Source organism: Oncorhynchus gorbuscha, unplaced genomic scaffold (genome assembly GCF_021184085.1).
Source record: "Oncorhynchus gorbuscha isolate QuinsamMale2020 ecotype Even-year unplaced genomic scaffold, OgorEven_v1.0 Un_scaffold_2016, whole genome shotgun sequence".
NCBI classification, from domain to species: Eukaryota; Metazoa; Chordata; class Actinopteri; order Salmoniformes; family Salmonidae; genus Oncorhynchus; species Oncorhynchus gorbuscha.
In genome coordinates this window covers 75,001-97,689 of record NW_025746631.1, presented here as the reverse complement: position 1 = coordinate 97,689, position 22,689 = coordinate 75,001, and the positions used below count along the sequence as shown (strand labels likewise).

Below are 22,689 nucleotides of genomic sequence, written 5' to 3'. Positions count from 1 at the left end.
CAGTGGAAGGTTAGCTAATATAGTCATGGAAGGTGTGAGGAAAACCACTAACACCAGGTCCTATTGGACTGTATGTGCTATTCATTATTGATATTAGAACACATCAGGCCAGTTTCATGAATTAGACATTACATATTAGAACACATCAGGCCAGTTTCATGAATTAGATATTACATATTAGAACACATCAGGCCAGTTTCATGAATTAGACATTACATATTAGAACACATCAGGCCAGTTTCATGAATTAGATATTAGATATTAGAACACATCAGGCCAGTTTCATGAATTAGACATTTAGAACACATCAGGCCAGTTTCATGAATTAGACATTAGAACACATCAGGCCAGTTTCATGAATTAGATATTAGAACACATCAGGCCAGTTTCATGAATTAGACATTAGAACACATCAGGCCAGTTTCATGAATTAGACATTAGATATTAGAACACATCAGGCCAGTTTCATGAATTAGACATTACATATTAGAACACATCAGGCCAGTTTCATGAATTAGACATTAGATATTAGAACACATCAGGCCAGTTTCCTGCACCCAGATTTCAGACTAGTCTTGGACCAAAAAGCATCAAGGTGAGATTCTCCATGTAAAGGGCTTCTTGGTACAGGACTAGTCTGTGTCTGGGAGATGGTGAGATTCTCCATGTAAAGGGCTTCTTAGTACAGGACTAGTCTGTGTCTGGGAGATGGTGAGATTCTCCATGTAAAGGGCTTCTTGGTACAGGACTAGTCTGTGGACTGGTCTGGGAGATGGTGAAATTCTCCATGTAAAGGGCTTCTTGGTACAGGACTAGTTTGTGTCTGGGAGATGGTGAGATTCTCCATGTAAAGGGCTTCTTGGTACAGGACTAGTTTGTGTCAGGTGAGACTAGTTTGTGTCTGGGAGATGGTGAGATTCTCCATGTAAGGGCTTCTTAGTACAGGACTAGTTTGTGTCTGGGAGATGGTGAGATTCTCCATGTGAAGGGCTTCTTGGTACAGGACTAGTCTGTGTCTGGGAAACTGTCCCGTAATGAATGTGGCTGTCGTAGAACAGCATTACAACACAGAACGTGGCCCTTCAGAGTGTTTGATAGAACCAGGACTGTACGGTTATCACAATAAACATCACAATGTTCTCTCCTGTAGAAACCTCTGCTAAGGAAGGTCTTCTTCTATGGTGCCAGAGAAAGACTGCCCCCTACAGGAATGTCAATGTCCAGAACTTCCATGTCAGGTGAGTCCATTTACTGAGTGAGATTCAAGTCCCATCACAGCATTGTAAATGGTTGTCTATTTGTCTGAGAGAGACGGAGAGATGGAGAGGGAGGAGAGAGAGAGAGAGGATAAGAGGAGGAGAAAGAGAGGGGGACAGAGGAGGAGAGAGAGAGAGAGAGAGAGAGAGAGAGAGAGAGAGAGAGAGAGAGAGAGAGAGAGAGAGAGAGAGAGAGAGAGAGAGAGAGAGAGAGAGAGAGAGGAAAGAGGAGGAGAGAGAGAGAGAGAGAGAGAGAGAGAGAGAGAGAGAGAGAGAGAGAGAGAGAGAGAGAGAGAGAGAGAGAGAGAGAGAGGGTATAGGAGGAGAAAGAGAGGGGGACAGAGGGAGGAGAGAGAGAGAGAGAGAGAGAGAGAGAGAGAGAGAGAGAGAGAGAGAGAGAGAGAGAGAGGGAGAGGGGAGAGAGGTAGTGAGAGAGAAAGAGAGAGAGAGAGGGGGAGAGGAGGAGGAGAGAGAGAGAGAGAGAGAGAGAGAGAGAGAGAGAGAGAGAGAGAGAGAGAGAGAGAGAGAGAGAGAGAGAGAGAAAGAGAGAGAGAGGGAGAGGGAGAGAGGGAGAGAGAGAGATAGAGAGAGAGAGGGGGAAAGAGGAGGAGAGAGAGAGAGAGGAAAGAAGAGGAGAGAGAGAGAGAGAGAGAGAGAGAGAGAGAGAGAGAGAGAGAGAGAGAGAGAGAGAGAGAGAGAGAGAGAGAGAGAGAGAGCGGGGGAGGAGAGAGAGAGAGGGGGGAAAGAGGAGGAGGAGGAGAGAGAGAGAGAGAGAGGGAGAGAGAGAGAGAGAGAGAGAGAGAGAGAGAGAGAGAGAGAGAGAGAGAGAGAGAGAGAGAGAGAGAGAGAGAGAGAGAGAGAGGGAGAGAGAGAGAGAGAGAGAGAGGAGAGAGAGAGAGAGAGAGAGAGAGAGGAGAGAGAGAGGAAAGAGAGAGGAGAGAGAGAGAGAGAGAGAGAGAGAGAGAGGGGAGAGAGAGAGAGAGAGGGGGAAGAGGAGGAGGAGGAGAGAGAGAGAGAGAGAGAGAGAGAGAGAGAGAGAGAGAGAGAGAGAGAGAGAGAGGGAGAGAGAGAGAGAGAGAGAGAGAGAGGGGGAGGAGAGAGAGAGAGAGGGGGAGAGGGAGGAGAGAGAGAGAGAGAGAGAGAGAGAGAGAGAGAGAGAGAGAGAGAGAGAGAGAGAGAGAGAGAGAGAGAGAGAGAGAGAGAGAGAGAGAGAGAGAGAGAGAGAGAGAGAGAGAGAGAGAGAGAGGGAGAGGGAAAGAGGAGATCTGCATGTTAATTCAGTGTTTATCAGTTGTCCAGCCAGTTCAATAGATGCTTACTTTTCCCCATTTAAGATCAGGGCTTTAAAAAGACTCTTCTTTGTCATTCTTTGGTTTTGATTCAATCTGATAAAGGCCCAGTATCAAAATGTGTTTTTTTCCCCCTGTGTTTTGTATCATATTGTACAACAGCTGATGAAACTAACACTGTAAAAGTGTGAAAACATTTGCTCAGTGTTTTTTCCTCACGGTTGATTTGTTTAAAGTACAATGTACACAGAACCTTCTAATCAGCAGGTTTACATGGGCAGGAGTCTCAGCTTGCCTGGTGACATCACCAGGTGGTAAATTGGTTAACAGACCAATTAGAAAGAGAGTTCCAAACCTATCTACCAATAACATCTAGTTTCCAGTTTTCCTCCTCCTCGCTCAGGCCCAGAGAGTCCTAAAAAAAATCTGCTTAAGGAATCTTTTTTTTTGCTACAACAAAAAAAAGCTATTTTTTTGTCAATTTCAATGGAAAACTAGTACAGTAAGGTTCTTAATTGTTACCCAGAAATGATTTGATATTGATATAAAAATGGCTAACTGCTGGGTAGAAGCCTTTCCTGGACCAATCACAGTGCATTGGGCTGGGTAGAAGCCTCTTCCTGGACCAATCACAGTGCATTGGGCCTTTAACTGCTGGGTAGAAGTCTCTTCCTGGACCAATCACAGTGCATTGGGCCTTTAACTGCTGGGTAGAAGCCTCTTCCTGGACCAATCACAGTGCATTGGGCCTTTAACTGCTGGGTAGAAGCCTCTTCCTGGACCAATCACAGTGCATTGGGCCTTTAACTGCTGGGTAGAAGCCTCTTCCTGGACCAATCACAGTGCATTGGGCCTTTAACTGCTGGGTAGAAGCCTCTTCCTGGACCAATCACAGTGCATTGGGCTGGGTAGAAGCCTCTTCCTGGACCAATCACAGTGCATTGGGCCTTTAACTGCTGGGAAGAAGCCTCTTCCTGGACCAATCACAGTGCATTGGGCCTTTAACTGCTGGGTAGAAGCCTCTTCCTGGACCAATCACAGTGCATTGGGCCTTTAACTGCTGGGTAGAAGCCTCTTCCTGGACCAATCACAGTGCATTGGGCCTTTAACTGCTGGGTAGAAGCCTCTTCCTGGACCAATCCCAGTGATATCAGTCTGGAGAAGCCTCTTCCTGGACCAATACCAGTGATGTCGGTCTGGAGAAGCCTCTTCCTGGACCAATCCCAGTGATGTCAGTCTGGGGAAGCCTCTTCCTGGACCAATCCCAGTGATGTCAGTCTGGAGAAGCATCCATTTGATTTGAGTTCTGCAGCAGAGAGCAGCAGTCCAATGGAAAGGCTTGTTCTCTTTACTGATGATTTGTCACCAGAGATGGTTCGTTTACCTTTTCTACTGGATGTGGCTGGATGGAGCCGGCCTACAGCGCCAACTAGTGGTCGCGTCGCGGACAACAGCTGTTGACAACTGCAGTGTTGTAGCTAAACCCTTTTCCTAACCTTAACCTCATTCTCCTAACCTGGTATGTTCATTATCCTAACCTGTTATGTTATTTCTCCTAACCTGCTATGTTAATTATCCTAACCTGCTATGTTAATTATCCTAACCTGCTATGTTAATTATCCTAACCTGCTATGTTAATTATCCTAACCTGCTAGGTTAATTATCCTAACCTGCTATGTTAATTAACCTAACCTGCTATGCTAATTAACCTAACCTGCTATGTTAATTATCAGTCTGAGAACCAATGAACACAAAGCTTTAGTAGGAAATCAAATGTAATTGGCCCTTGACCTTAGAAGACTGTTAGATAAAGGCATTTTAATTGGCTGTTGATGTGGCGGCCCGCTGTGACGATATGATTCTCTCCCCCTGGTTGGCTGTGAAGCTGGAAGGACGGCCTCGCGTTGTGCGCCCTGATACACAGACACCGTCCTGACCTCATCGACTATGCCAAGCTCAACAAGGTCTCTGTGTGGCCTGAGTCCGATGCATGCTGGTCTAGGACTGGCTGAGTGCCAGTCTGTTTGTGCCATCAGGCCAACTCCTTGTCATGGTATGATGGCACAAATAGACTGGCACTCAGGCTAGTCTGGTCCAAGACCTGGGCTGAAGTGCATGTTGGGAGATGCAGCCACCAACCACCACACTAACCCCACTGCCCTGTTAACTACATAGAGATTCACTGGTCAAGAACTCTGTTTACTACATAGAGATCCACTCAGGGTTAGCCCATACCAGAACGTGGTTAGCCTTGATACTGCTGAGCAGAACAAGGTTAACCCATACCAGAACGTGGTTAGCCTTGATACTGCTGAGCAGAACAAGGTTAACCCATACCAGAACGTGGTTAGCCTTGATGCTGCTGAGCAGAACAAGGTTAACCCATACCAGAACGTTGTTAGCCTTGATACTGCTGAGCAGAACAAGGTTAGCCCATACCAGAACGTGGTTAGCCTTGATACTGCTGAGCAGAACAAGGTTAGCCCATACCAGAACGTGGTTAGCCTTGATACTGCTGAGCAGAACAGGGTTAACCCATACCAGAGCAGGGTTAGCCTTGACACTGCTGAGCAGAACAGGGTTAACCCATACTAAAACATATAAACTATATAAACCAAGCTATAATGACTATATAAACCGAGCTATAACGACTTTATAAACCGAACGCTATATAAACGAACGACTATATAAACCAAGCTATAACGACTTTATAAACCAAGCTATAACGACTATATAAACCAAGCTATAATGACTATATAAACCAAGCTATAATGACTATATAAACCAAGCTATAATGACTTTATAAACCAAGCTATAATGACTATATAAACCAAGCTATAACGACTATATAAACCAAGCTATAATGACTATATAAACCGAGCTATAACGACTATATAAACCGAGCTATATATAACCTACCATCTGGGATATTAAAACACCTGGTTGGTACCATCACCTGGGATATTAGAACACCTGGTTGGTACCATCTGGGATATTAGAACACCTGGTTGGTACCATCTGGGATATTAGAACACCTGGTTGGTACCATCTGGGATATTAGAACACCTGGTTGGTACCATCTGGGATATTAGAACACCTGGTTGGTACCATCTGGGATATTAGAACACCTGGTTGGTATCATCTGGGATATTAGAACACCTGGTTGGTACCATCTGGGATATTAGAACACCTGGTTGGTACCATCTGGGATATTAGAACACCTGGTTGGTACCATCTGGGATATTAGAACACCTGGTTGGTACCATCTGGGATATTAGAACACCTGGTTGGTATCATCTGGGATATTAGAACACCTGGTTGGTATCATCTGGGATATTAGAACACCTGGTTGGTATCATCTGGGATATTAGAACACCTGGTTGGTACCACCTGGTACTTTAAGGAACAGTGTCTAGGACCAAGGCCGAAGGTCTACTAATGAATTGTATGTCTCCTGGAGTTGCCATGTTGAATGTTGAAACTGTTTACATGTTCTAGCCTGTATTGAGTTACACGGTAATAGTATGATGGATGATGAGTTGAAGACAGTGTGGATGAATATGTTAGTTAAACAGTGTTTTTATGTGTCTCGTTATGATGTCTTCTAACCAGGATGACCCTCTGGGTAATATGAACCTGGCCTTTGATGTGGCAGAGAAATACCTGGACATCCCCAAGATGTTGGACGCTGAAGGTAAATATTTTAGATCAGGGGTCTCCAACCTTTTTTAGTATGAGAGCTACTTTTTTTTATCAAACATTTGGCATTTCGCTACTATTTTTTTCCACCAGGAAACTCTTCCCCAAGTCCTTCATGAGCAAGAGAAAGTAGTGCGATATGTTTTCTGTCAATATACCTGCTAAAATAAAGGTTAATCTTTAAAGGAGGCCCTATAAAATCTGTGATTTTGGCCCTATAAAATCTGTGATTTTGGACCTCTAAAATCTGTGATTTTGGCCCTATAAAATCTGAGATTTTAGCCCTATAAAATCTGTGATTTTGGCCCTATAAAATCTGTGATTTTGGCCCTATAAAATCTGTGATTTTGGACCTCTAAAATCTGTGATTTTGGCCCTATAAAATCTGTGATTCTGGCCCTATAAAATCGGTGATTTTGGACCTATAAAATCTGTGATTTTGTCCCTATAAAATCTGTGATTTTGGACCTATAACATCTGAGATTTTTTCCCCCCCAAAATTAGGTTTTATATTTTCCCAAATTGTGTTTTTTTCCTGGGTAAATTTTTCCTGGTTTTAAATTATTTTTGTCTTTCACTCTCAAAATTACAATTCTTCGTAGAGAAACAACAAAATTGGATGTTCTGAGTTGATGTTTAAATCACATCTGAATAAAAAAAATGGAGGTCTGGAAGAAAACTATCAAATTGAGATGTTCTTGTGTAATTCCCCTTTAATAGCCCAACTAGCCCTTTAATAATCTAGCGAGTGAGGAATCTCTCCCTCTCTCTCTCTCTCTCTCTCTCTGCCTCTCTCTCTCCCCCCTCCCCCCCCTCTCTCTCTCTCTCTCTCTCTCTCTCTCTCTCTCTCTCTCTCTCTCTCTCTCTCTCTTCTCTCTCTCTCTTCCTCTCTCTGTCTCCCTCCCTGTTTCCCTCCCTCTCACTATCGCCCTCCATTCTCACTCTCTCTCTCCCTTCACGCACAAGGCTCTCCTTTGTTTTACCCACTGAACCTGACCAGTCCTCAGTTTGATTTGATACTCTTGACCTGTAAACATCAGTGTGATAGTCATCTCAGAGCTTTTTTTCTGTCCTTTTCTCCCTCATCTACCCCCCCCCCCACTCCAGACATCATCAACAGCCCCAAGCCCGACGAGAGAGCTATCATGACCTATGTTTCCTGTTTCTACCATGCTTTTGCTGGAGCAGAGCAGGTAGAGAGACCGTTTGAGTGGATGTGTGTGTGGTTTTGGACTGCAGAGTGATTATTGTTAAGTACCCGTTTGCCAGGCTTGAATTACCACATGAAAATACTACCACCTCACTGTAACTAGGTTCTCACATAATGAATTATAATTTTATCATGAATTCCTTTGTGTTCCTGTCTGAAACATTAAAATACTTTTTTATCCAAACAATATAACCAATTAATACTCTGATTTTAAACCTTAGCTGTCATCACGTTGTTGTTTTTTCAGGTGCTAGGTCACATTAGCATCACACACCGTCCAGATGGTTTCCATATAATTATCCAAAGGATGGGACTGTCATGTGACCCGTTGCTGTGTGTCTCTACAGGCGGAGACAGCAGCTAACCGTATCTGTACAATTCTGGGGGTCAACCAGGAGAATGAGAGCCTCATGGAGGAATATGAGAAACTGGCCAGTCAGGTAATCACCCCTCACACACACAGGGACACACCATTTCACCCCTCACACACACAGGGACACACCATTTCATCCCTCACACACACAGGGACACACCATTTCACCCCTCACACACACAGGGACACACCATTTCACCCCTCACACACACAGGGACACACCATTTCACCCCTCACACACACAGGGACACACCATTTCACCCCTCACACACACAGGGACACACCATTTCACCCCTCACACACACAGGGACACACCATTTCACCCCTCACACACACAGGGACACACCATTTCACCCCTCACACACACAGGGACACACCATTTCACCCTCACACACACAGGGACACACCATTTCACCCCTCACACACACAGGGACACACCATTTCACCCCTCACCCACACACACAGGGACACACCATTTCACCCCTCACACACAGGGACACACCATTTCACCCCTCACACACACAGGGACACACCATTTCACCCCTCACACACACAGGGACACACCATTTCACCCCTCACACACACAGGGACACACCATTTCACCCTCACACACACAGGGACACCATTTCACCCCTCATTTTTCACCCCTCACACACACAGGGACACACCATTTCACCCCTCACACACACAGGGACACACCATTTCACCCCTCACACACAGGGACACACCATTTCACCCCTCACACACACAGGGACACACCATTTCACCCCTCACACACACAGGGACACACCATTTCACCCCTCACACACACAGGGACACACCATTTCACCCCTCACACACACAGGGACACACCATTTCACCCCTCACACACACAGGGACACACCATTTCACCCCTCACACACACAGGGACACACCATTTCACCCCTCACACACACAGGGACACACCATTTCACCCCTCACACACACAGGGACACACCATTTCACCCCTCACACACACAGGGACACACCATTTCACCCCTCACACACACAGGGACACACCATTTCACCCCTCACACACACAGGGACACACCATTTCACCCCTCACACACACAGGGACACACCATTTCACCCCTCACACACACAGGGACACACCATTTCACCCCTCACACACACAGGGACACACCATTTCACCCCTCACACACACAGGGACACACCATTTCACCCCTCACACACACAGGGACACACCATTTCACCCCTCACACACACAGGGACACACCATTTCACCCTCACACACACAGGGACACACCATTTCACCCCTCACACACACAGGGACACACCATTTCACCCCTCACACACACAGGGACACACCATTTCACCCCTCACACACACAGGGACACACCATTTCACCCCTCACACACACAGGGACACACCATTTCACCCCTCACAGGGACACACCATTTCACCCCTCACACAGGGACACACCATTTCACCCCTCACACACACAGGGACACACCATTTCACCCCTCACACACACAGGGACACACCATTTCACCCCTCACACACACAGGGACACACCATTTCACCCCTCACACACACAGGGACACACCATTTCACCCCTCACACACACAGGGACACACCATTTCACCCCTCACACACACAGGGACACACCATTTCACCCACACAGGGACACACCATTTCACCCCTCACACACACAGGGACACACCATTTCACCCCTCACACACACAGGGACACACCATTTCACCCCTCACACACACAGGGACACACCATTTCACCCCTCACACACACAGGGACACACCATTTCACCCCTCACACACACAGGGACACACCATTTCACCCCTCACACAGGGACACATTTCACACACCATTTCACCCCTCACACACACAGGGACACACCATTTCACCCCTCACACACACAGGGACACACCATTTCACCCCTCACACACATTTCACCCCTCACACACACAGGACACACCATTTCACCCCTCACACACACAGGGACACACCATTTCACCCACACCATTTCACCCTCACACAGGGACACACCATTTCACCCCTCACACACACAGGGACACACCATTTCACCCCTCACACACACAGGGACACACCATTTCACCCCTCACACACACAGGGACACACCATTTCACCCCTCACACACACAGGGACACACCATTTCACCCCTCACACACACAGGGACACACCATTTCACCCCTCACACACACAGGGACACACCATTTCACCCCTCACACACACACACCATTTCACCCCTCACACACACAGGGACACACCATTTCACCCCTCACACACACAGGGACACACCATTTCACCCCTCACACACACAGGGACACACCATTTCACCCCACACACACAGGGACACACAGGGACACACCATTTCACCCCTCACACACACAGGGACACACCATTTCACCCCTCACACACACAGGGACACACCATTTCACCCTCACACACACAGGGACACACCATTTCACCCCTCACACACACAGGGACACACCATTTCACCCCTCACACACACAGGGACACATTTCACCCCTCACACACACAGGGACACACCATTTCACCCCTCACACACACAGGGACACACCATTTCACCCCTCACACACACAGGGACACACCATTTCACCCCTCACACACACAGGGACACACCATTTCACCCCTCACACACACAGGGACACACCATTTCACCCCTCACACACACAGGGACACACCATTTCCCCTCACACACACAGGGACACACCATTTCACCCCTCACACACACAGGGACACACCATTTCACCCCTCACACACACAGGGACACACCATTTCACCCCTCACACACACAGGGACACACCATTTCACCCCTCACACACACAGGGACACACCATTTCACCCCTCACACACACAGGGACACACCATTTCACCCCTCACACACACAGGGACACACCATTTCACCCCTCACACACACAGGGACACACCATTTCACCCCTCACACACACAGGGACACACCATTTCACCCCTCACACACACAGGGACACACCATTTCACCCTCACACACACACAGGGACACACCATTTCACCCCTCACACACACAGGGACACACCATTTCACCCACACAGGGACACACCATCACACACACAGGGACACACCATTTCACCCCTCACACACACAGGGACACACCATTTCACCCCTCACACACACAGGGACACACCATTTCACCCCTCACACACAGGGACACACCATTTCACCCCTCACACACACAGGGACACACCATTTCACCCCTCACACACACAGGGACACACCATTTCACCCCTCACACACACAGGGACACACCATTTCACCCTCACACACACAGGGACACACCATTTCACCCCTCACACACACAGGGACACACCATTTCACCCCTCACACACACAGGGACACACCATTTCACCCCTCACACACACAGGGACACACCATTTCACCCCTCACACACACAGGGACACACCATTTCACCCCTCACACACACAGGGACACACCATTTCACCCCTCACACACACAGGGACACACCATTTCACCCCTCACACACACAGGGACACACCATTTCACCCCTCACACACACAGGGACACACCATTTCACCCCTCACACACACAGGGACACACCATTTCACCCCTCACACACACAGGGACACACCATTTCACCCCTCACACACACAGGGACACACCATTTCACCCCTCACACACACAGGGACACACCATTTCACCCCTCACACACACAGGGACACACCATTTCACCCCTCACACACACAGGGACACACCATTTCACCCCTCACACACACAGGGACACACCATTTCACCCCTCACACACACAGGGACACACCATTTCACCCCTCACACACACAGGGACACACCATTTCACCCCTCACACACACAGGGACACACCATTTCACCCCTCACACACACAGGGACACACCATTTCACCCCTCACACACACAGGGACACACCATTTCACCCCTCACACACACAGGGACACACCATTTCACCCCTCACACACACAGGGACACACCATTTCACCCCTCACACACACAGGGACACACCATTTCACCCCTCACACACACAGGGACACACCATTTCACCCCTCACACACACAGGGACACACCATTTCACCCCTCACACACACAGGGACACACCATTTCACCCCTCACACACACAGGGACACACCATTTCACCCCTCACACACACAGGGACACACCATTTCACCCCTCACACACCATTTCATTTCCCCCTCACACACACAGGGACACACCATTTCACCCCTCACACACACAGGGACACACCATTTCACCCCTCACACACACAGGGACACACCATTTCACCCTCACACACACAGGGACACACCATTTCACCCCTCACACACACAGGGACACACCATTTCACCCCTCACACACACAGGGACACACCATTTCACCCCTCACACACACAGGGACACACCATTTCACCCCTCACACACACAGGGACACACCATTTCACCCCTCACACACACAGGGACACACCATTTCACCCCTCACACACACAGGGACACACCATTTCACCCCTCATTTCACCCCTCACACACACAGGGACACACCATTTCACCCTCACACACACAGGGACACACCATTTCACCCCTCACACACACAGGGACACACCATTTCACCCCTCACACACACAGGGACACACCATTTCACCCCTCACACACACAGGGACACACCATTTCACCCCTCACACACACAGGGACACACCATTTCACCCCACACACAGGGACACACCATTTCACCCCTCACACACACACCATTTCACCCCTCACACACAGACACACCATTTCACCCCTCACACACACAGGGACACACCATTTCACCCCTCACACACAGGGACACACCATTTCACCCCTCACACACACAGGGACACACCATTTCACCCCTCACACACACAGGGACACACCATTTCACCCCTCACACACACAGGGACACACCATTTCACCCCTCACACACACAGGGACACACCATTTCACCCCTCAGGGGACACACCATTTCACCCCTCACACACACAGGGACACACCATTTCACCCCTCACACACACAGGGACACACCATTTCACCCCTCACACACACAGGGACACACCATTTCACCCCACACACACAGGGACACACCATTTCACCCCTCACACACACAGGACACACCATTTCACCCCTCACACACACAGGGACACACCATTTCACCCCTCACACACAGGGACACACCATTTCACCCCTCACACACATTTCACCCCTCACACACACAGGGACACACCATTTCACCCCTCACACACACAGGGACACACCATTTCACCCCTCACACACACAGGGACACACCATTTCACCCCTCACACACACAGGGACACACCATTTCACCCCTCACACACACAGGGACACACCATTTCACCCCTCACACACACAGGGACACACCATTTCACCCTCACCACACAGGGACACACCATTTCACCCCTCACACACACAGGGACACACCATTTCACCCCTCACACACACAGGGACACACCATTTCACCCCTCACACACACAGGGACACACCATTTCACCCCTCACCACACAGGGACACACCATTTCACCCCTCACACACACAGGGACACACCATTTCACCCCTCACACACACAGGGACACACCATTTCACCCCTCACACACAGGGACACACCATTTCACCCCTCACACACACAGGGACACACCATTTCACCCCTCACACACACAGGGACACACCATTTCACCCCTCACACACACAGGGACACACCATTTCACCCCTCACACACACAGGGACACACCATTTCACCCCTCACACACACAGGGACACACCATTTCACCCCTCACACACACAGGGACACACCATTTTCACCCCTCACACACACAGGGACACACCATTTCACCCCTCACACACACAGGGACACACCATTTCACCCTCACACACACAGGGACACACCATTTCACCCCTCACACACACAGGGACACACCATTTCACCCCTCACACACACAGGGACACACCATTTCACCCCTCACACACACAGGGACACACCATTTCACCCCTCACACACACAGGGACACACCATTTCACCCCTCACACACACAGGGACACCATTTCACCCCTCACACACACAGGGACACACCATTTCACCCCTCACACACACAGGGACACACCATTTCACCCCTCACACACACAGGGACACACCATTTCACCCCTCACACACACAGGGACACACCATTTCCCCTCACCACACAGGGACACACCATTTCACCCCTCACACACACAGGGACACACCATTTCACCCCTCACACACACAGGGACACACCATTTCACCCTCACACACACAGGGACACACCATTTCACCCCTCACACACACAGGGACACACCATTTCACCCCTCACACACACAGGGACACACCATTTCACCCCTCACACACACAGGGACACACCATTTCACCCCTCACACACACAGGACACACCATTTCACCCCTCACACACACAGGGACACACCATTTCACCCCTCACACACACAGGGACACACCATTTCACCCCTCACACACACAGGGACACACCATTTCACCCTCACACACAGGGACACACCATTTCACCCCTCACACACACAGGGACACACCATTTCACCCCTCACACACACAGGGACACACCATTTCACCCTCACACACACAGGGACACACCATTTCACCCCTCACACACACAGGGACACACCATTTCACCCCACACACACAGGGACACACCATTTCACCCCTCACACACAGGGACACACCATTTCACCCCTCACACACACAGGGACACACCATTTCACCCTCACACCCTCACACACAGGGACACACCATTTCACCCCTCACACACACAGGGACACACCATTTCACCCCTCACACACACAGGGACACACCATTTCACCCCTCACACACACAGGGACACACCATTTCACCCCTCACACACAGGGACAGGGACACACCATTTCACCCCTCACACACACAGGGACACACCATTTCACCCCTCACACACACAGGGACACACCATTTCACCCTCACACACACAGGGACACACCATTTCACCCCTCACACACACAGGGACACACCATTTCACCCCTCACACATTTCACAGGGACACACCATTTCACCCTCACACACACAGGGACACACCATTTCACCCCTCACACACACAGGGACACACCATTTCACCCCTCACACACACAGGGACACACCATTTCACCCCTCACACACAGGGACACACCATTTCACCCCTCACACACACAGGGACACACCATTTCACCCCTCACACACACAGGGACACACCATTTCACCCCTCACACACACAGGGACACACCATTTCACCCTCACACACACAGGGACACACCATTTCACCCCTCACACACACAGGGACACACCATTTCACCCCTCACACACACAGGGACACACCATTTCACCCTCACACATTTCACCCCTCACACACACAGGGACACACCATTTCACCCCTCACACACACAGGGACACACCATTTCACCCCTCACACACACAGGGACACACCATTTCACCCCTCACACACACAGGGACACACCATTTCACCCCTCACACACACAGGGACACACCATTTCACCCCTCACACACACAGGGACACACCATTTCACCCCTCACACACACAGGGACACACCATTTCACCCCTCACACACACAGGGACACACCATTTCACCCCTCACACACACAGGGACACACCATTTCACCCCTCACACACACAGGGACACACCATTTCACCCCTCACACACACAGGGACACACCATTTCACCCCTCACACACACAGGGACACACCATTTCACCCCTCACACACACAGGGACACACCATTTCACCCCTCACACACACAGGGACACACCATTTCACCCCTCACACACACAGGGACACACCATTTCACCCCACACACACAGGGACACACCATTTCACACACACAGGGACACACCATTTCACCCCTCACACACACAGGGACACACCATTTCACCCCTCACACACACAGGGACACACCATTTCACCCACACACACAGGGACACACCATTTCACCCCTCACACACACAGGGACACACCATTTCACCCCTCACACACACAGGGACACACCATTTCACCCCTCACACACACAGGGACACACCATTTCACCCCTCACACACACAGGGACACACCATTTCAGGAGACAAAATAATACAATGTGACTGGTTCCTGATCAATATCAATTAAATGGCTGATCAATATCCATCACATGACTGATCAATATCAATTAAATGGCTGATCAATATCAATCATGACTTATCAATGTCAATCATATGACTTATCAATATAAATCATATGACTGATCAATATCAATCGAAGAACTGATCAATATCAATCATATGGCTGATCAATATCAATCATATGGCTGATCAATATCAATCATATGACTGATCAATATCAATTAAATGGCTGATCAATATCAATTAAATGGCTGATCAATATCAATCATGACTTATCAATATCAATCGAAGAACTGATCAATATCAATCATATGGCTGATCAATATCAATCATATGGCTGATCAATATCAATCATGACTTATCAATGTCAATCATATGACTTATCAATATCAATCATATGACTGATCAATATCAATCGAAGAACTGATCAATATCAATCATATGGCTGATCAATATCAATCATATGGCTGATCAATATAAATCATATGACTGATCAATATCAATTAAATGGCTGATCAATATCAATTAAATGGCTGATCAATATCAATCATGACTTATCAATATCAATCATATGGCTGATCAATATCAATCATGGCTTATCAATATCAATCATATGGCTGATCAATATCAATCATGACTTATCAATGTCAATCATATGGCTGATCAATATCAATCATATGGCTGATCAATATCAATCATATGGCTGATCAATATCAATCATATGACTGATCAATATCAATCAAAGAACTGATCAATATCAATTAAATGGCTGATCAATATCAATCATATGGCTGATCAATATCAATCATGACTTATCAATATCAATCATATGACTGATCAATATCAATCATGACTTATCAATATCAATCATATGACTGATCAATATCAATCATATGACTTATCAATATCAATCGAAGAACTGATCAATAACAATCATATGGCTGATCAATATCAATCATATGACTGATCAATATCAAGTATATACCTGATCAATATCAATCATATGACTGATTAATACCAATTATATGACTGATCAATATCAAACGATATGGATCTATACATGAACCATCCAAATATTTGAATATTGACTACTGTAGTTACCTCTGATGTCTACGAAACATAGAACCCCTGTTACCCTCCGTACTGTTACCCTCCATACTGTTACCCTCCATACTGTTACCCTCCATACTGTTACCCCCCATACTGTTACCCTCCATACTGTTACCCTCCATACTGTTACCCTCCATGCTGTTACCCTCCATACTGTTACCCTCCATACTGTTACCCTCCATACTGTTACCCTCCATACTGTTACCCTCCATGCTGTTACCCTCCATACTAGTACCCTCCATACTGTTACCCCCCATACTGTTACCCTCCATACTGTTACCCTCCATACTGTTAACCTCCATACTGTTACCCCCCATACTGTTACCCTCCATACTGTTACCCTCCATGCTGTTACCCTGCATACTGTTACCCTCCATGCTGTTACCCTCCATGCTGTTACCCTCCATACTGTTACCCTCCATACTGTTACCCTCCATGCTGTTACCCTCCATACTGTTACCCTCCATGCTGTTACCCTCCATACTGTTACCCTCCGTACTGTTACCCTCCGTACTGTTACCCTCCATACTGTTACCCTCCATACTGTTACCCTCCATTCTGTTATCCTCCATAGTGTTACCCTCCATACTGTTACCCTCCATACTGTTACCCTCCATACTGTTACCCTCCATGCTGTTACCCTCCATACTGTTACCCTCCATTCTGTTATCCTCCATGCTGTTACCCTCCATGCTGTTACCCTCCATAATAGTACCCTCCATACTGTTACCCTCCATTCTGTTATCCTCCATTCTGTTACCCTCCATACTGTTACCCTCCATAATAGTACCCTCCATACTGTTACCCTCCATGCTGTTACCCTCCATACTGTTACCCTCCATTCTGTTATCCTCCATTCTGTTACACTCCATACTGTTACCCTCCATGCTGTTACCCTCCATGCTGTTACCCTCCATAATAGTACCCTCCATACTGTTACCCTCCATTCTGTTATCCTCCATTCTGTTACCCTCCATACTGTTACCCTCCATAATAGTACCCTCCATACTGTTACCCTCCATACTGTTACCCTCCATACTGTTACCCTCCATGCTGTTACCCTCCATACTGTTACCCTCCATGCTGTTACCCTCCATGCTGTTACCCTCCATACTGTTACCCTCCATACTGTAATGATAAGATGTCATGGCGTTACTGAACGTGTGTGTTCCCACAGCTGTTGGAGTGGATTCGTCGTATGACCCCCTGGCTCGAGAACAAGTCCCCGGAGACAACCATGTCTGCTATGCGTGGTAAACTGGAGGACTTCAGAGACTACCGAAGACAACACAAACCCCCCAAGGTGCAGGAGAAGTGCCAGCTGGAGATCAACTTCAACACCCTGCAGACCAAGCTGAGGATCTCCAACAGGCCTGCCTTCATGCCCTCTGAGGGACGCATGGTCTCAGTGAGTCACACACACACACGCACGCACACAAACACACACACCGAGACCTTCCTGCACTCTGAGGGACCCATGGTCTCAGTGAGTCACACACACACACACACACACACACACACACACACACACACACACACACACACACACACACACACACACACACACACACACACACACACACACACACACACACACACACACACACACACACACACACACACACACACAAACACACACACACACAACACACACACAGACACACACAGACACAAACACACACACCGAGACCTTCATGCCCTCTGAGGGACGCATGGTCTCAGTGAGTCACACACACACACACACACACACACACACACACACACACACACACACACACACACACACACACACACACACACACACACACACACACACACACACACACACACACACACACACACCGAGACCTTCCTGCCCTCTGAGGGACGGATGGTCTTGGTGAGGAGAGGAGAACTAGAGGAAGGACCAGGCAACACATCCCCTGGTCATAATTAGGCATTTAGAGATCTTATTGATTTCATAAATCTCATATTCATGTATGTAATTGACCCTAACCTTGATTATTAGGACATATATTATTATTATATTATTATTATATATTATTATTATATTATTATTATATTATTATTATTATATTATTATTATATTATTATTATATATTATTATTATATTATTATTATATATATATTATTATATATTTTATTATTATTATTATATATTATTATATTATTATTATATATTATTATATATTATTATTATATATTATTATTATTATATATTATTATATATTATTATATATTATTATTATATTATTATTATATATTATTATTATATTATTATTATATATTATTATTATATTATTATTATATATTATTATTATATTATTATTATTATTATATATTATTATTATTATTATTATTATTATTATATATTATTATTATTATTATTATTATTATATTATTATTATATTATTATTATTATATATTATTATTATATATTATTATTATTATTATATATTATTATTATATTATTATTATATTATTATTATATTATTATTATTATTATTATATTATTATATATTATTATTATTATTATATATTATTATATTATTATATATTATTATTATTATTATATATTATTATATTTATTATATATTATTATTATATTATTATTATTATTATTATTATTATTATATATTATTATTATATATTATTATTATTATTATTATATATATATTATTATATTATTATTATATTATTATTATATTATTATATATTATTATATTATTATTATATTATTATTATTATTATTATATATTATTATTATTATATTATTATTATATTATTATATTATTATTATTATATATTATTATTATATTATGATTATTATATTATTATTATATTATTATTATATATTATTATTATATATTATTATTATATTATTATTATTATTATATATTATTATTATATATTATTATATTATTATATATATATATTATATTATTATATATTATTATTATATATTATTATATTATTATTATATTATTATATATTATTATTATATTATATATTATATATTATTATTATATTATTATATTATTATATATTATTATTATATTATTATTATTATTATATATTATTATTATATTATTATTATTATATATTATTATTATAGTATTATTATATTATTATTATTATATATTATTATTATATATGATTAAATATTATTATTATATTATTATTATATTATTATTATATATTATTATTATATATTATTATTATTATATTATTATTATATTATTATTATATATATTATTATTATATATATTATTATATTATTATTATATATTATTATTATATATTATTATTATATATTATGATTATATTATATATTATATTATTATTATATATTCTTAGTATATATTATTATTATTATATTATTATATATTATTATTATATGATTATTATATATTATTATTATATTATATATTATATTATTATTATATATTATTATTATTATATTATTATTATATATTATTATTATATTATTATTATATATTATTATTATATTATTTACATTTACATTTAAGTCATTTAGCAGACGCTCTTATCCAGAGCGACTTACAAATTGGTGCATTCACCTTATGACATCCAGTGGAACAGCCACTTTACAATAGTGCATCTACATATTTTAAGGGGGGTGAGAAGGATTACTTTATCCTATCCTAGGTATTCCTTAAAGAGGTGGGGTTTCAGGTGTCTCCGGAAGGTGGTGATTGACTCCGCTGTCCTGGCGTCGTGAGGGAGTTTGTTCCACCATTGGGGAGCCAGAGCAGCGAACAGTTTTGACTGGGCTGAGCGGGAACTGTACTTCCTCAGTGGTAGGGAGGCGAGCAGGCCAGAGGTGGATGAACGCAGTGCCCTTATTTGGGTGTAGGGCCTGATCAGAGCCTGGAGGTACTGAGGTGCCGTTCCCCTCACAGCTCCGTAGGCAAGCACCATGGTCTTGTAGCGGATGCGAGCTTCAACTGGAAGCCAGTGGAGAGAGCGGAGGAGCGGGGTGACGTGAGAGAACTTGGGAAGGTTGAACACCAGACGGGCTGCGGCGTTCTGGATGAGTTGTAGGGGTTTAATGGCACAGGCAGGGAGCCCAGCCAACAGCGAGTTGCAGTAATCCAGACGGGAGATGACAAGTGCCTGGATTAGGACCTGTGCCGCTTCCTGTGTGAGGCAGGAATTATTATATATTATTATTATATATTATTATTATTATATTATTATATATTATTATTATATATTATTATTATATTATTATATATTATTATTATATTATATATTATTATTATATATTATATTATTATTATATATTATTATATATTATTATATATTATTATTATTATTATTATATTATTATATATTATTATTATATTATTATTATATATTATTATTATACATTATTATTATTATATTATTATATATTATTATTATATATTATTATTATTATATTATTATTATTATTATTATTATATATTATTATTATTATATTATTATTATATATTATTATTAGTGATCAATGACCCTTTGGATGGTAGTCTGAGACTCATTTTAACCCTGCAGTTTTCACAATGTCATCTTCACCCAAAAACAGAGTTCCCCGGGAGGTAAAGTCTGTCTGTCTGTAGGACACCACCATGAATGGGCCTGGAGCAGAGAAGGGCTAGTAGGAGGGGCTTACAGTACTGTTAAACTGTATCCTGTGTGTGTGTGTGTGTGTGTGTGTGTGTGTGTGTGTGTGTGTGTGTGTGTGTGTGTGTGTGTGTGTGTGTGTGTGTGTGTGTGTGTGTGTGTGTGTGTGTGTGTGTGTCTGTGTGTGTTGTGTGTGTGTGTGTGTGTGTGTGTGTTGTGTGTGTGTGTGTGTGTGTGTGTGTGTGTGTGTGTGTGTGTGTGTGTGTGTGTGTGTGTGTGTGTGTGTGTGTGTGTGTGTGTGTGTGTGTGTGTGTGTGTGTGTGTGTGTCACCAGTGCGTGTGTGTGGAGTGTGTGTGTGCTATGTGGTGGCTGTGAGTGAGATCAGGAGGCTGGATCACCAGTGGTGGACGGGCCTGGAGCAGGCAGAGAAGGGCTAGGACTGAGGAGTGGCTGCTGAGTGAGATCAGGAGGTCTGGAGCGTCTCAACCACCTGGCTGAGAAGTTTCAGATGAAGGCCTGGACTTCCCACCAGGACTGGTCTGTAGGTGAGTCCAGGACTGGTCTGTAGGTGAGTCCAGGACTGGTCTGTAGGTGAGTCCAGGACTGGTCTGTAGGTGAGTCGAGGGCTGGTCTGTAGGTGAGTCCAGGGCTGGTCTGTAGGTGAGTCCTGGACTGGTCTGTAGGTGAGTCCTGGACTGGTCTGTAGGTGAGTCCAGGGCTGGTCTGTAGGTGAGTCCAGATGAAGGCTACTACCCACCAGGGCTGGTCTGTAGGTGAGTCCAGGGCTGGTCTGTAGGTGAGTCCAGATGAAGGCTACTTCCCACCAAGGCTGGTCTGTAGGTGAGTCCAGGGCTGGTCTGTAGGTGAGTCCAGGGC

The 22,689-nt window shown here is 44.7% G+C and overlaps 1 pseudogene; it reads left to right on the top strand.

Annotated features, from left to right (window-relative positions):
* Positions 1 to 1,118: 1,118 nt before the first annotated feature.
* Positions 1,119 to 22,689, top strand: part of LOC124024823 — a 42,814-nt pseudogene continuing 21,243 nt past the window's right edge.